Below are 16,170 nucleotides of genomic sequence, written 5' to 3'. Positions count from 1 at the left end.
AGTATATACAGCAACCTATAGTACAGCTTTACACAGAAATCAGCTTCAGGAATTGAAGTTAACTGATGTGAAGCATCTTGTTGTATTGTTTATGTTGTCCTTTTGATTCATGACATAATAAACAGCTGAGTTTGAGCATATATTCAAGCAATAGTATTAATTCTGTTAGAAACTGACAGTCAACTTATAGTACATGACCTACAGATGAGTAAAATTCGATCAAGGTAAAAATTTATTAGTTGATCGATCAATCAGTGTACAGAATAGCTCAATTAGAGCAATCAAGGAAGTGGGGATGTTATCAACATAATAATAATAAGGTCTGGTCGATGAGAAGTCACCATCACAACTGATGAAATGTACTGTAGCTGAAGTAACTCATTGATCATGAGCCACTGGATGCATGGTAAGAAAAGCAGGTCACAAGTTGGTTATATAGAATCATTATATACTAAAAAGCCACTGAGCAGCCAATCAAATCATGGGTGGTGGTGAAATAATGTTATTGTACACTGTTCAGTGAATATAGCTAGTCAGTTGACTCTTCAATATTGCACTCTATCTGCAGACCACTCAAGCAGTGCACGTGGTAGCAAAAAAATAATATCATGTTCCATTGGAGCTAGTGAGTCTACATGTATACTGTATTCTCCATCAAGCATTTGACAAAACAAGCTAGGCTTCCAGCCTTCCACACACACCCAGCTTTAGGACTTTGAAGCACCATATATAACTCAATGTAGAAGTATGCAAATGGTTTCAAATTTGACCTGTTATTTCACTATGCTATGAAAGAATTATGCAAAATTTTTGAACAATAGCTATAGCTTACTGAGTAGTCAAGTTGAAGTCAGAGAATTGGATGTGTGTGTGGTAGCCTTGTTTAGTCAAATTTGGTCGGTGTAAGGGCATACTCACTAGTACTGTAGGACCATACAAATGGCAAATGCAGCCTTAAACCTCACTGGAGAAATTGTCCTGTGGACACAGTACAAATGGACATCTGATCATTTATAGTTGTTTGACACCAGTTTGACTTGCACGTGTAGTTATTTACTGAGTATAAAAATTGTTTTGCAACAAATGTTGTACATGTTTTGTTTCACTTTGAGTGGAATTGAATTTGCAACTATCCCTATGAGTACCATTGAATGGAGAATTTGATTTACAGCAATTGCCAACACCTTGCATTGCTCCTCTACGTCAGGTAGTTTCTCTATATTAAAACATTAAAACTGATTGATTTAGATTAATTCACTGTTACGTGCATGTGAAACGGTATAAAAAACTAGAATGTACATCTTATAAAATAAAACAGTTAAGTTCTGCTCTCTAATCCTCTGTCAGTACCAAGTATTGTCAGTCCAAGTACACACCCTCTGTGTGGAAAAATACTTCAGTACCAATGTATATACAATACCAATAGCTTACCAAAGAATTTGAAGACACATAACCCCATTTGCTGCAACAAGCCAATCATATCTATAGAATACATTAACATCAAGTATACATTACTGATTTACTGTGGTAATACAAGTCCATTTCCCTCCAATTAGAAAGCAACATGGCTGGATAATAAAAACCCCAGGATTATAAAATGTGCAAATGCTATCAGCACTGCAAAGTTAATAAATCATTTTTGTATGAGAAGCTAGTGTTGCGCAGATTCGGATTGGTTATCAAAAAAACGATACGTTGGCTACTTTTTTGCATATCAGGCCGGCACCATGACAGAAAAAGTAGCAGATACAGATATATTTATTTATCCATGGTTATATATACAAACTGTTAAACTTTGTACATACACATGTCAGTGTACTAGAACATGTTTTACATGCAGCACTGTGTGCCGTGTAATGAAAATCTCGATGGGACAAAAAAAATTCCTGTCTCCTCACTGAAATTAACTTCCCTTTTGAGCTTGCTTGTATTTACTAGCTTACATGTATACCCTCACCTGACAAAATCACGACATAAGATAGTCGTAGACTTTACCCCAACACAACTGGTTATCAAGGTTACATACAAATATAACTAAATTAAGAAAGTATTTAAATCTATTTTCCACACCACAAATTCAATTACAAATACTCAAAATTTGTATTTATTAAAAAAGTGCTAAATAATGTATTTGACCCCAAGACTGGTATGTGTATACCTGGTGAAAACTGGGGAAGCAAATGCTAACGGTCCATGTCTTACACAATGGTCCAGGTGGGACTTTGGGTGCCCACCCCATTATCTGTGAGACATGGTACAGCCTCCTGTGGGTTACTAGTCTTGCTCCAGGAGGATTTTCTAGTGCCGCCTGAGTAGCACACAGGTGTTCCAGTGCTGACCAGTTTGGGTAGTCTAGGAATGGGACATGTGTATATTATGTGTATATTGTGTTCATGTGCAGTGTGTGTGTGTGTGTGTGTGTGTGTGTGTGTGTGTGTGTGTGTGTGTGTGTGTGTGTGTGTGTGTGTGTGTGTGTGTGTGTGTGTGCACAAGCACTATGCAGTGCTTGTGTATGCGTGAATGTGTGTGTAGTGTGTCCTGACATGCCTGTGTCTGTGACTAGACCTTGCTTAGTTAATACAGAGATGGCTCTGCACATTTAGCACATAAAATACACAGCAAGGTAAGTACTGCACTGTGAAGCAGTTACTACAACATATGTACAAATTCATGCCTTTGTTGTCAGCATTTCAAACATCATTAATGATTTTACATAAGCGTGCATAATAGGACAGGTACTACTACTAGCACCATTTGTACCTGTATGGTAAACACTATGGGTAAACACAATATACTACAATTTGATTCTGAACATTATTGGTGCAACATTTTTTGAATGTGTGCCTTGAAGCATAATCATGTTAAATTAAGTTAAAGTATAGACAAGTGATTTATTATACTTGGGTTTCCAATGCTGTGTAGGAAATTGTGTCACTAGACAGCTACAAGATTAAACTTAGTGTAAAGTGCATGACATTGCAAGCTGTCATGCGCCGTAGGGCAGGTACCAGTGCTAGTATGTGTATATGTGAATATGGGAATATACATAAAATACTTTGTTTAGTGTGTCCACATCATGTACGTAGGATACACTGCACATATTGTACACACAACACTAGACACACTGGACACACACAGAGTAGACACAAATACTGGACACACACGCACGCACGCACACACACACATACATACGCACACACAAACACACACACATACACACACACGCACGCACACACACACACACACATAAACACACACGCACATACACACACACGCGCGCGCACACACACACGCACACACAAAGCAAAACCTTTGGCTACCGTGCAGGCACAGTCTAGGGTTGAGCGATATTGAATTTGTGACATGCGATTATTGCAATATTGCATGTGAAAATTGAAATACAACAACATAGTTTGAAAAGTCCATATGACTGCTTGTTTTCACTGAGAATGAGTTTACAAACACAAATTCTTTGCTAACAAGTTAACCAATTGACATAGTTAGTAATAATATGCATGAACTGTATCAAATATGAGGCCTAGAAGAGACACGAAATGGATGATCAATGCGATAATTATTGCAAAATACGATAAATATTGCCTATGCGATAATATTGCGAAGGAAAAATACATGCGATAATGGTATTGCGAGCACTTGCTTAGACGATATAGGCGATTTATTGAAATATTGCCCAACCCTAGCACAGTCATACCCACCCAGTCAATGAGCACTGGGACACAGGTCTGTACTCTACCCAGGTGCTTCACTTGGAATTTGTGCAGGCAAATCCTCCTGGCGTAGGACTAGTAGCCCACAAGAGGCTGTATGTACTATGTCTCACAGATAAAGGTGTGGGAACACAGCTGGATGGGCTGCTTCCCCAGTTGACAGCAGGCCACCAGGTCTCCATTATACAGCTGGGTAGACTGGAGCAACGTGAGTAAAGTTTCTTGCTCAAGGAAACGACAGCACTAAAGTAGAATTGAACCTCGAACCTTTCAATTACAAACCCAATGCTGTGATGCCTCACACACACACACACACCCACGCACGCACACACACACGTATAAATACAAACACACACGCACACAAACACACGCACACGCACACACAAACATACACACACACACACACACACACGCACGTACGCACGCACACACAAACACACTCTGTGAGCTACTCAAATCTTCGTGGGCAGGACTAGTAACCTGTAGGAGACTGTACCGTGTCTCACAGATGAAGGTGTGGACACCTGAAGTCCCACACCCATTGCGTGAGACATGGACATTTGGCATTTGCTTCCACAGTTTACATCAGGTCACCAGGTTCCTATTTAAACAGCTGGTATGCTGAAGCAATGTGAGTAAAATTTATTGCTCAGCAACACCAATTTGGCATAACCTAGAATCAAAGCTGCAACCATTCGATTACTAGGCCAACACCCTAACCACTTGGCTATGCTACCTCACATAACACGCACACACACATACAAATACCAGACATGGGTCCAAGTATATGAATACTTACACTGAAGTCCACTTTAGTACATATTTGAAAGTACTAGAATAATTTTATTTAACACTTGCTCAATTTTCCTAACGTACACCCCATGTACTTGTAAGCTCTTAGTACATACTTGAGTAATAAAAGTATTTTAAGTACTTTTAAGTATTATGTATTCTTAATGTTTAATGTAAACACAGACTGTACTTTAATGAAATAAGATTAGTAATTTCTAGTGAGGTTCTACACTACACATGAGAACGGTTTGATTCTGGGTTCTCCCATCACGATCACACTGTAATAATGAAAATGCTACAGTAGCATATTTGTTTAAGAAAATAAGTTCCTGCTGGTCAACAATATGATTTTATTTCGTAGGTTTCAAATGTGTTCAAGCATCACTTGAAGGTTCTAGACAAGTATTTAAACTCGATATTGTCAGAAAAGATTATAGATAGATACATAAGAATAGTGTAGAATATTTGAACAAGTAGCTAACCTCTTATTTACTATATGGTCTTATGAACTAAAACATAGATTTTTGTCTGCTTTTTACTAGCAAATAACACTTAGGTGCTGTAATATGTTGGTACAGTAAAAAGTACTTGCACTTGACTTAAGTGCTGAGAGTGCCTTGATTTCAACTAGAGCATACCTGTACTTGAAAAATACTTCACTTGGATAGCTTTTAAATGTACTTGGACCCAGGTCACAGATATCAAGTTCCACAACCCCAACACCACTAGTAAGACAAGGACACACACGCACGTACGCACACACGCACACACACACTTTTACCTCTTGATATCATCATGTCTGATCCAACCCTTCATGGAAGGTACATACACTCAGCCGGGGGATGCTAAATAACTCATCTACAAGCCAGGCCAGGAGAGAGGACTCACCTAGTCAGGGGATGTTAATTAACCTATTTTGAAATTTACAACAGGTGAGAGGATGTGGATAGGCCATAGACAATAGCAACGCGGGACAGAGACTTTGTCTACCTCGTACAAAACATGGTGTATGCATGATGTAAAGCCTTCGTTTTGTATGCATGCACAAACCCACACTATTTAAATCCTACATACATTTTGCTAATCACACATAATACACTTAGTGTCCAGCATATATTTTTTACCTTGACAGTCACTCTACATCTACAGTAAGTGTGAATAAGGGTATCCCAACAGGCTGTAATTAAGACACACAGAATATAACTTGTGCACTTATATGCAATGAAAGCAAGCAATCATAATTTACGTGCACACATATGGTTTACATTGCATATAGACCACAAGTGGGGGAGGGGGTGGGGCTTGAAGGGACACTTTATTACATTGGTATGTCATCATTACACCATTCATGCATCAGGTTCTACCAGCCATACAGTGTAGCATCTAACTTCAAATAATTACAAAAATTGAAATTCTAACACAGCCTTGACAGAGTCTACTCAGGACGCTACACATCAATGACATTTTTTGAATCGATTGATTAAATAGCTGCTACCGAATACCACTTTGGATAGAAGTACAACACATATCTATAAACAAAATTGTAGTTAACTATTTTACTCAAGTACATATTATGTGCATACAATTGCACTTGCATTTTAGTTATCAACATGACTCAGAACCCTGTAAGCCCACTACGCACCATTAGACATGCTATTCTAACAAAAACTCTACAGATAAGCAAACTCTGCAGCCAGCTTTGGGCATGCACCCCTACTTAAATGAGCTAGGTTGCTTTAATCAAGTGATTAACACCATGACACTACATATAGTCTTTCAGTCATTGTGATCTATCTGTGGCAGAACGTGTAAAAACACAATAGCGTGCACGGATGCTGACCAATCAGAACAGTGAACACCTTCGCTTATTACCAGGTTTGTATATACTGTGCAAAATAAAAGGTAGAGTTGCAATGGTGGTTGTTTGATGTACAGGCTACAGTTGGAAACTTATACGGACAAATTTTTCATGTTACAAAATTACTTTGGGTGAATACACAAAGGATTTAGTGCTACGTGCTTAAATCGCATATAAGGCTACTTAGCTTGATCATGAAACAGCTAAGTCACTCCTCCTTGTATAATCATGACTGTTTAGTATTCATGTTTGTTAGAAAACCCTCACACTTCATAGCCCATGAGCCAGGCCTAAAAAGTAACTGACACAAAAAAAATCTAAGTGAATTCTATTCCTTAAGCGGTTATTGTGAAGGGGAAAGAAGGGCCAAACTGACTCTGGATTATTTGATGAGGCCATTGTTATTGCTGCGGAGCAAAACATTGGACCAAATTTGGTCCCTTCGGTACTCCTAGCTGCTGACACCACTTAGACGGTGCAACTACTGTAACTACCTCACATACTTTATATAGTGCAAAAGTTTATGGGGAAATTTTGATGATTTCCACTACCTGCCTATTCCAGTCACCTCAAAATCACGATTAGTGTTCTAACTGGCATGTAGTCTTGATATGCGTACACTGATGCACTTGGGATTATGTATACCCATACTCCGATCTTCGTCTTAGGTCAAAATAGAAAAATAAGCCTTGTCTTACACTAAAATCCACACTTGACTCTTGACCAAATTCTTGCATATTTTTTGTAAAAGCCGTACAGCTATGTTGTAACTCTTAAAGTATCATTTGTGGTATACACTTTACAAACGAAGCTTGTCTTTCAACTACTGCATACGTGTTGCTTGATTCTTGTTTTGATCGAGGACAAAGATCAGAGTACAGGATATACTGGAGTGCCACCCCCTTGGATCATCAAAGTGTCCACATTTTAGAGTGTGCTTTTTGAGGGTTCTTCTGTATAATTTTAGTCAGACTTCAGTAGAATTTCTGCAGGTCCTTACTTAGTGGGATAAATAATTACACAATTTGGTCCTATAGCTTGTCATTTCGCTCCTAGTCTCGCTCTTTCAGTAGGAGGGTAGGCACACACACAAAAGGACAAGGCCTGATACAGGAACGTGTTACCTTCAGGCCCTTGGTACACTTACACTAACCTTTATCACACACAAAACCAATTACAAAGCACGTAGCTACTCACACAAGAAGAATCAGCCGGGCCCCCATACCTCTCGCGATCTAAGCAGACTGCTAGGTGCTAGGCTACAGTGCACTGCAAAACGAGGCAAAGCTTTAGTATATCGGTACCCAATTATTCCGTATCCCCCTACCGTACACTAATCCAGTGCTCGTATGGAACGTTAGTCCATACTAACGCAACATGTACCTTTGGACTATACGTCCATATACCTTAAGATAATAGGTTGGTGTGGTACCATATAATTATATATACCACTTTCACAACTCGCTTCAAAGGGAAGAGACGGTGTATAAGTGGTATACTAGCACTGCTATCAGTGTTCAGGAATGCATTACTGCATTCCAAGCATTCTCAGAAATCATCTGATATCTTTGATGAAACTGTGTGATCTCCTCTGCTTTAATGCTATGACACTTCAAAGGATTGATAGTGGGTTTTAGTTTTGTAAAGTGAGCCGAAGCATAGATCATGGACTTGGGAAAGAAGATAGTTCATTGTTTTACTGAATGAAGGCGGTCACAGGTTAGTTTATATTGCTGTGTTGAGTGCATTCTAGTCATGTGATGATGTGCATAGTGCTTAATTGATTTGGCCATTAGTGTTAACATATTCACTACTTTAGTTTATTCATGGCTAGTAAAGTAAGTACTTTTGTGCATTTGAATTGTCTTTACATTGCTGTTTTGACACCTGGCACGATATCACACACGTGTACCGTATACATAAAAAGTTTCGAGGTCGTAGACTATGGGAAGATTCGGAGGAAAAATTTCTTAGCTAGGCAGTCACTATAGCTAATTATTTGTATAATTGCTGGATCTGGAGGAAAATTATCATAGGTGAGTGATCTATGAAATCTATGAAAATTTTCCACCTCGAAAATTTTTACATATACGGTAGTGACTGGGCATGGCATTTAATTGACTAGGTCAGCACTGTAAACATATTCACTACTTTAGTTTGTTCATGGCTAGTATAGTAAGTACTTTATGGTTCAGGTCGCATTTGGGCTTCCTGTGTTTAATTGTATACCCACAATTGAAGCGATCTGCATGCTTGTGTCGATACACTACATTTGGTCTCTCAGCAGCGCCTTGTTGTTGCTCTTACGACATTATCCACAATCGAAATTCACATGGCCCCATATAAATACACTCGCAAAGCATTCCTGCAGTTTCCCACACTTGCAAGTGAGTCACCCCAAGTGGAATACATTAGTTGTAACATGGGCACTTGTAATTTTCCTGAAATATATGCACTCAAGCTGCCCCCTCATGCTCGTGCGTATATTTCAGGCAAATCACTTGTGCCCATGTTATAACTACTACATATGTGCAAAATATCAAGGTATAAATGTAGGCACAGGAGTGCATCGAATCCTATGGACAAGGGAGCATGTAACTCTGTAAACAGCAAAATTCAAACACGGCTGCTGTGTGCTATAAAAAGTAACTTACAAAATTCCATATTAGTACATTATATGGAGACACATGCTCAAGTACATCACATTACTGGCATCACTGAAACGAAGCTATGGAAACTAAGTTGAATGGCATGACAAAAGAATAGTAACACAGCCATAACAGGGTAACCTGTCTGTATTCACAAGCGATGTGAAATCCTTCAACTTGACATCATTATAGTAGCACAGAATTTGAATTTTGCCCATAAATTGGTAGTGTATGTAGCTACACACTCCCTTGTCCAAAGGATACAATGGACTCCTGGTAGGCAATTTCACAGATAAACAAATTTTGGGAGATTTTATTTGAAGGAGCATTCATTTCACAATCAGGAATTGCAGTATATGTACAGAGCCAATCCTACAGTTGTTAATGTTTAAAAATGAAAATTTGTGGACAGCCATGTAAGCAACCATGAAATCAGCAAAAATAATTATGTCTCTCAATAAATTTGTACGTAATTATACATTACACATGCATGTGTGTGTGTGTGTGTGTGTGTGTGTGTGTGCTTATGTGGTATGCATCTGTGCATTTACATGCAAGTGGATAGTGTGAGTGTGTGTACATGCATGTGAGCTGTGTGTTTGTAAGTGGATGGAAGTTCATAGGCATGGGCGACCCAGTGTTTTACTGGGTAGGCATGACTGTCAGCCAAAGGAATTATTGCTTGCTCTTTGGTTGTGTGACGGTCCACTAGTACTTGTAAACAATGGACAATTCTCTGCATCACTGTTTGTGACTATGATGTAAAATACCAAGTCTATTGTAATGTGTGAGTATCATTAAGTACGGCAGTATATAATTGTTAACTTAATAAATAGGGATCAGTAAGAAATCATATGGCTTCATATTTTTTCGCATTTAAAAAAACAGCCTTGCAACAAATTTTACCCAAAAAAACCACCTGGAATGTATTAGTACTGCTGTAATGATGCTGTGCCTTGGTTAAACGAAGCAAAAAGTCGATTGATTCAATGTACAGTGAATTTTTTTAAAAATTTGAAATTTACCTGCACTTCATCTGTCTGCCTGCCTGCCTGCCTGCCTGCCTGCCTGCCTGCCTGCCTGCCTGCCTGCCTGCCTGCCTGCCTGCCTGCCTGCCTGCCTGCCGTAAGACCCGGTAGCACTAGGTGTATTGCTCCAGAAAATTCAGACAGCCAAGGTAATGACGGTGGATTTACGAATATGTTGTTTTGATTGCATTTTGTCCACTGTACCATGCTGTTCATCATTCAAGCCTTTCTTGTTCTTTATGAAGGTTGCGTCATGTGTCACTGCCTGAACATGTGATTCTAACAAAGTGTGCCGTAAGACCAGGTTAGTAGTCAAGGAGTTGTCTCTAGCATTTATAAAGTAGTTTTACAGTCTTATCAGTTTAGTTATTTGCTAGGTAATCATGCTTTCAGGGTGGATCCAGTCTTCTAAAACGGGGGGTTCAACTCGTAATGATAAACTCTCCAGCGATGTTTCACCATTAAATCTTATCATTTAGTTAGGCCTTTAGAAACACAGTTGAAGCCTTTACCAGTTGCTGTGATAGCTTTAAAGACAAAGACGATAACTCTTTTTAGAGGCATTTATCGTGTATGAAGGTGAGTGATATTTGTACTATGCAGGAGTGACATAAAAAGTAAACAAACTAGCTATTTGAAAAAAATTAAATTAAAAGGAAGTAGGGATGGATATAATACACACGCTACAAAAAGTGGATAGCCAAAAGTAGGGATTAAAATGTGTCTCATTTTAGCAAGTAGCCTTTTTGTTGCGTGGATTGATTCTCATTTCAGCTTTAACATTATTGAGCTTGTTTCCTTACTTTTTGTAGCATGTGTATTATATCGATCCCTACTTCCTTTTAAAATTTGTAATTTTTCAAATGGCTAGTAGGAAATATTTAAACACCAATTACTGAAAACAGACAACTTGAATACTCTATCACAACATGGCATGCATTGATGTCTAGTTAATAACACAAGTGGTCAAACTACATCACACACATACCTAGTAAATGTAGTCGAGTGACTACACAAGTGTGTTGTCTTCAACTGGGAACCACCTGGAATAGGAATGGGAATTATGCACATGGTCTGATAACTTTAACCATATATGGTATGCATATATGTAGACATTTAATAGTTTGTGTGAGATATCGCTGGAGAGAGCAGAAGGCAACAAGTCTACAAGATCACTCCCAATTTAACACTTGAAACTATACAGCCATAAACAGGCAGACCATTTAAGTTTATATACCACCATATGAAGGAACATCCTAAAGTAACTGTAACTAAAGAGGAATGTTATACTGTGTACATGTTAGAGGTAATCTGTACTGACCAATACAATGGTGCAGTGAAGGTCCATACAAGATGGATGGTGAAGTCTCTTCCATTTGTGGTGTTTCAGTGTACCCTTCCTCCTGTGGAATAATGGAACTTGAAGACACAGCTCTTTTGTAGTCCAACAATGAATAGTGTCCTGTACACAGTATAATGAACAATGTAGTAGTTAGTACATTTAAACAAAGAACACATCACACAATTATGTACATCCAAAATCATGACATTAACTTTAATGTTTTTTGTGGACCACACCAAATCTTATTCATGCTAAAAACAACAGTGCTTAAAAGCCAGCAAGTCTAAGATATGGAATTGTTAACTTATCAACTACAACACAGTTGTTATACATTGCTAGCACCATCCCTCTACCCTCGTGTTTCATTCACAATCATGTTGTATTGATCAGTCTAATTTCCTCTAGCCATCTATCAAATAGCTGACCCGGTCAGTAACAGCTGCTGTGGTATGACAATGATATCACACAATATAAATTTGGGAGTTGCAAATTAATTTTGTGAGTGTTTATTTCACAAAATCTTTCAAAACACATAATTCGTGAAAGTTTGCTTGTGCAAACCTTTCTAGACTTATGATATATAGCGGCTGTTTAATTACAACATTTGGAGTACCACAAATTGGTGGAGGTGTTTCTGTGCCTGCAGTTGTTGTAATTAGTGCCGGGAAATATCACGATATTATCGTATATCGGTGTATTTACATATGATACTGTCTTCAAATTGCAGTATTGTCATATCATATTCCAGTAATTTTCTGTATTTAGTGTAAATTCTGCATATTTACACATATTTATGCAATTCTTTGATGGAAGTGCTAGTCAAATTATATCCAAGAAAAGTGCTGGTTTTGGAAAACATTTTTGCTATACCACCTAAGTATGGATATCATGATATTTAGTCATGATGTTTCAGATGGTAATATATCGTTGGTAGGAAATTGTGATATCACCCAGCTCTAGTTGTAATGTTCAGTGTACACACCAGTGGGGTGATAGAACAGGCCAAAAAGTGAGGGGACAACTTTGACAGTGAAATTTACACAAAACTTGAAGATATGTTTGTTATTCATGGGAGTCTAGGGGGCTTACCTCCAAGAAATTTTAAAAAGTCTTAATAGTCTATTTTTATGTAAATAAATTAAGTAGCTACTTACACCTTGTAAAGGTGACTCCTTGTACAGCAGCTGACTGCTCTATTAGAGTATTTCAAAATTTTCTTTCAAGTAGGGGGTAGAGCCATGGCTCCTTGTTTCTACCACCTAATGCACTTTTAGCACAGACAGTCACTAGTCAATTTTACCAAATCAATCAATCAATCATTACAAGTGAAACAACATATGTGGTTTTTACCTAATAATTACCCTGAAACCAAATCGTGTAGGGCTGGTAGACAATTGCAACATCTTCCAAAAAGCCATTGCCCTATAGTTAACAAGGTTTTGTCTTGACACAAATAAATGTCACTAAGTTGGATAGCGTTTCCACTCAAAATAGGAAGCATACTTCTTTTTGTTGCTTCTGAAGAGTTTCACATAGACTGACCTTTCAGAAAAAAACACATTAGTACTAATTCTGCTACTGGATTGCATGCAGTGTTTGATAATTTTAACACACGTAAAAATCCAAAAAGTGGTTACGTGAACAAAAATTCCATCACAGCTATATACATTGGACAACTTATTCATTAATCCTAAGACACAACTACCATATTTCCTAATAGTAACCATAGTGGTACCACAATCAATTTCGAAAATAAAGGCTTAAACATCATCTTTGAGCATCACGTGGTGGCTGATTTATAGTTGATTTTTGGAACTACAGTAATAAATGCCATGGCGTCTAATCAAGGTATAGTATTTCTTACCTAAATAATGACTTCTACATCTTGTAGTGCTATAGCATACACGAGCACATCCGGTATGGGATTGTTGGTCATTTGACCACTTTTTGGATGTTAAAACTACATTGATATTGAAAAGTAAGGTAACTGTGCCTAACTCCAGATGGTTTTTGTTTTTGGTGCTCTATCTCCACCATGTAAGTGAATTACCTTAACCTTAAAGTATGGAGATAAAACCTATCCTATCTCCATCTGTCGAGGAGCTACACTCCAAATTCAACTATGTTTAACTAGTGGTGGTCTAACTGACATCCTATGAGTCAAGGAAGTAGTTACCTGGACTCATGGATATTTGATATTACAAATAGGTCAGAGCCTGTACCGACTGCAAAGTGGAGGTAGGGATAGCCTTGCTGCTGTTCGGGAGCTTCTCTTGGTCCCATGAAACGGGAGTTGAAAACCATGTACTGCATTGTTCTAATGTACCCTGCATTCTAATAGGAAACTAAATACCTGATGTCCTATGTGACTATAATAGATTTGAGAGCAATCGACTTGGGGATGAACCTGACAGACTGAGAAGCCCTGAATCACACAACACAAACCCTGATCACATCAGCCAGCAATGGTACAGCATTTACTGGCTAATGGAGATGGAAGAGAGGATACAATATATCACATTTGCATTTGGTAACTTTGTAGAAACATTACAGGTGGCTCAACAAGATTAATAGACTTAGTCGATTATCTGAACTAATATGGGGGAGGGGTGTGGGAGGGGTGCTTATATTATATACTTGAATAGTACGTATAATCAAATATCCATTGATATAATATTGAGAGCTTCTTTCAATTGCTCTAATAAAGCAAACACTTTTCTCTAATTGAGCAATCACTTTGGTGTTGGGATAAAATCAAATGTTTGGATAATCAGGTTGGATAATCGATTCTCCAATGTATTAAAATCAATGGTTTCGAGGAGGTGAGCTTTGGGTTGGCTTAAGACTCGTTGCTATGCTAAAGTGAGTAAGACCCGCTCAAAATTAATTTAAATACTTCATGATATTAGATTATCCTGGGAGTTTATTGTCTGGTTACGAGTTAGCTGTGGATATCATGATATAAGTGTTTAATTGATCAACAACAGTAATAAATAAAGCTGTCAATAATACAGTTGGCCTTCTAGGTGTGCTACAAAACTTGTATCATCTTTAAGAGACAAGTCTTACATAGATCGACTGACATCAACGAATTTACCATATCATGACTTAATATTTCTTTTCAAGCTGTTACATGGTTACTTTGATCTAGATCACTCCAACTTCATCACTCTGTCACAACACACAAACCAGAGGTCACACATACAAATTACTTAAGTCCTCTGCCTACCATCCATGTTAAGTTAACTACTTTGGCACTAGAGTATTTAATGACTGGAACAATCTTACAAGTGATGTCGTGGAGAATTCTTCGTTAAATAATTTTAAATCAGCTATAGATAATTACTTTTATGACTTAAGATTTATGTTAATGTAATAATTATATTCATAATTAAGTTCTGTTTATTGTATCTAATTTATGTATGTATGTAATTGAATGAGTGTACAGGCTTTTTAGCCTCAACCCAAATCACATCATAATAATAGTCAAACCCTTTTAACGTGTGGTTAAAATTGGAGTAAATTTTGTACATGTTCCCAATGCCAAACACTTGTTTATCACAGCACTTGTAAATTTATATTTTGAATTTTAAACACTGCCACATCAAACTTGCATCCATTACCCATTTTATACTCAATATTGAGAGTCATAATACCGGGTATTTCAACTCTAGCTGTATTTCCCCAAAATATTCAATGAGACTAGTTCTACAAAATCGTCCATAGCAAGTGTTTGGCTGATTGTTAACAAACGAAACTTGGTAGAGTAAGTCATAGTTGTTCCTCTATACTGTATTAAGGGTCACTTACTGCTTATTTTATGTATCAATCCCCCACCCACATTGTTATGTCTCACCGCCTAAATTTGGTCGTTATTATGACATCATACAAGTATTTCATCATCTCAATGTTTAATGATTATATGGAAGTAATAAACTATGGTACTGCTCAAATGTAACGTCATCTCGCAAGAGTACGAGTGATTAAAAAACTGGCTAATTAAAGGGTGTAGTATCCATTTTGCTTGTGAGTATTCAGCACAAACAAAATGAGATGAATACTTTCAAGCGAAACAGGTGCCACACCCTTTAATAAATGAGTTTTTAATTGCTCATACTCTCTTGAGATGACGTTATATTTGAGCAGCACTGTAACTTGCTTACACTGCTAGGCATAGAGAAAGTTGAGGTATAGAGCTAACCCTTTGACTTCCACCAAATTTTTCTTAAAATTAAAGAGTCTATATATATAAATCACCATATCTAATAATCTAAAACATAGATTACCTTAAATCTGTATAAGCTATTGTCTAAGGAATTCAACTTTACAGCTACTATTTATATAACAGCAGCCACAAGAATGTTATAAAAGCATAACATGTAAAAGTCGGACTACTAGGTTTGTGAGAGTGTTCTAACTCTAGCAAACAATGTCCTAATGTTCCTTACAATAAACACTGGTGCTAGTCTGTTTACAATCAAAGCGAAGGCTGGTTTTCAGGTGTTTTTACAACTACGCATGTGCAAATGTACACATGGCCTAAAATCCGCCTGACAAAAAGTAGCATTACAATCTTGTAACTTACCTCTTGCTTCTCCTTACCCTTACCTTGCTTCTCCTAGATGGTATTGCTTCAAAAATCTCTTTAGTACCCTGGCAATATACCTTGGTTGAATAGGCAGTTACATAATGTTATGTGCGATAGTGCACAAGGGATCTGTTTTTTACCTGTGTTTTGTAGGGGCGTTCCCATTTCAGAATAGGTGTATTGGCT

At 37.7% G+C, this 16,170-nt stretch overlaps 1 protein-coding gene and 1 long non-coding RNA gene across 2 annotated transcripts in view; both read right to left on the bottom strand.

Moving 5' to 3' along the window:
• LOC136262576 (FERRY endosomal RAB5 effector complex subunit 3-like) overlaps positions 1–16,170 on the bottom strand; it is an 80,256-nt gene that overhangs the window by 62,364 nt on the left and 1,722 nt on the right. The window lies entirely within an intron of this gene.
• Positions 1,235–12,652, bottom strand: LOC136262588 (uncharacterized). Its single transcript, XR_010704232.1, has 5 exons — positions 11,376–12,652; positions 11,043–11,097; positions 5,645–5,697; positions 1,432–1,482; positions 1,235–1,379 (listed from the first exon to the last, which is right to left on the bottom strand). It is a non-coding gene; the product is annotated as an uncharacterized lncRNA (long non-coding RNA).

This window comes from Dysidea avara, chromosome 7, assembly GCF_963678975.1.
Source record: "Dysidea avara chromosome 7, odDysAvar1.4, whole genome shotgun sequence".
In the NCBI taxonomy this organism is placed as follows: Eukaryota; Metazoa; Porifera; class Demospongiae; order Dictyoceratida; family Dysideidae; genus Dysidea; species Dysidea avara.
The sequence above is the reverse complement of the archived record's forward strand: the minus strand, read 5'-3'. Positions and strand labels throughout refer to the sequence as shown.